At 26.4% G+C, this 2,144-nt stretch overlaps 1 long non-coding RNA gene across 1 annotated transcript; it reads left to right on the top strand.

Annotated features, from left to right (window-relative positions):
• Window positions 1-314: 314 nt before the first annotated feature.
• On the top strand, window positions 315-1,066 carry LOC111637373. The gene is made up of 2 exons (XR_002758682.1): window positions 315-887; window positions 983-1,066. It is a non-coding gene; the product is annotated as an uncharacterized LOC111637373 (long non-coding RNA).
• Window positions 1,067-2,144: the final 1,078 nt, after the last annotated feature.

The following is a 2,144-nucleotide window of genomic DNA, read 5'->3' as shown; positions in this document are numbered from 1 at the left end:
ATTATGTAGATTAACTACATAATTATTCATCTAACTAATATTTATAATCTAGTACAAAAAATAATACATTAAATTATAATTCATTCACAGTTTTGTTTATCAATTGTTAAACAATAATTGCACGTGTTAAACAATTGTTAATCAATTGTTAATCAATTGTTTAACACGTGCAATGTTAATCAATGTTAATCAATTGTTAAACAATAAATACAATCGACAAAATTCAAATAAACGTCCTTGAGCTTTTCTATCAATGTTTTAAGAATCGTTCCAATATTATTTACGTTTTAATAATTTCTATATTTTTTTCCTTTATATTTTCTAGATTAAGTTACATGTTAAAAGCAATTCTATTCAAATTGAAGTAAAGTTTAATAGGACAATTACAAACAAGACCCTTTCAACTCATCTTAAAAAATTAATTTTGCGTGAAAATTATAAATTACTTCTTTTATTATTTAAAACGGGGCATCATAAATCAATTGCCAATAAGAAAAAAACTTAATTAACTCTTTTAAAATGCCACCCAACAACAATAATTTTTTTTAGTACTTTGAATATGTAAACACGTGTTCAATAAGGAAAAGCAGAAGGAAAAAAAAACTGTTGTATATTATCAAAACTGCTCGACCTACATATTAATTAGACAGGTAATCACACCTGAATTTGTAATACCTAATTTTTGTGTATCAAAATAGTAACTGGATCCTTACTGACGACATTTCCGCGTCGTGTCGTTGCAATCCACACGTGACTTTCGTCTACCAATAGCCATTCACTCGCTCGACCCACGTGTTTAACCCATGTAAGCGCAGTACATACCACAAACCGTTTTATCAGTTGCTGTTGATAAAAACTTAACTCGTTTCTATCTATCACCTGTACAGGTGAGTTTATATCTATATCTATATATATATATTTAAGTATAAGTTATCTATATACTACCGTTTTGTACAACAGAATTTTCTAAAATTATAATTAGGAAGTGACTTCCTGCTTTGGACTATTGCCAAGTGGTGATATTCTCTTCAGGGGCATATTGCTGTACGTTCGTGTGTAGAAGCAGGTGAGTATCTTTTATCTTAATACAATACTTCAACATGTAATTTCTTGCAGGTGTTACGCTGTAAATTACAAATTTTAACAACTGGGAAAAAAAGATACATTTAAAAAAATTATGTTTAAAATATGATGAATTAGAACAAGGTTTTTGTGCTATTTTTATTTATTTTCTGCTCTTTTTTTATTGATAAAATTGACCCGATAAGCTAATTCTTTTCGTTAAATATTTAATATATAAGAGAAAACACATACAAGTTGGCTTTTCTAGTTAACTCGCGTGTCTGACAGGAAAACCATACTCGGCATTTTCATGCCGTTTAAACACGAATTTTATACATTACTTTTTATATTTTAATTCAAAGAAAAAATAATAAATCCACGCATTTATCTTCTTCATCCGTGAAAATGAAATTAGTAAATATTCCTTTTTGTTTTTTTGTCCTGTCTTTTATTTTCTTGTCGTGACAATTTTCGAAGTTCTTAAATCATGATTATAACTTTATTTTTCTATTATTATTTTAGTGTTGATGAGAATATTGCGTTTTTTGATTTGATAGAAGCTACAGGTTTTGATAGTACCACACCCAAATGCTGGATTCTTGCCAAGTGAATGATATGATAATATAGAGAAGTCTATCATCTCTTTTAAACATTATTTAAATTTAGAAAATAAATGACTTAATGTATCATTTTTGAAGGAGTATTATATAATTTGTTTAACGTGAGAGAAAGTTATTAATTTTGTATATACATGATAAAGTGAGGCTTAATAGAATACAGAAAAGAACAAGCAAATCAATAAATAAATGTAAAAAATGAAGGAGAAAATTAAGAATAAAATACAGAATTGAAGAAAAAATTGAGAAATTAATTTAAAATGAAGAAGAAAATCAACAATAAAATATAGAGATGTAGAAGAAAATCAAGAGAATAAAATACAAATATAAAGAAAAAAATTAAAAAAGTGCACAATGAAGAAGAAAATCAACAATAAAATATAGAGATGTAGAAGAAAATCAAGAGAATAAAATACAAATATAAAGAAAAAAATTAAAAAAGTGCACAATGAAGAAGAAAATCAA

Source organism: Centruroides sculpturatus, unplaced genomic scaffold (genome assembly GCF_000671375.1).
Source record: "Centruroides sculpturatus isolate CEXI.00-Female unplaced genomic scaffold, Cexi_2.0 scaffold1019, whole genome shotgun sequence".
Taxonomy (NCBI): domain Eukaryota; kingdom Metazoa; phylum Arthropoda; class Arachnida; order Scorpiones; family Buthidae; genus Centruroides; species Centruroides sculpturatus.
The sequence above is the reverse complement of the archived record's forward strand: the minus strand, read 5'-3'. Positions and strand labels throughout refer to the sequence as shown.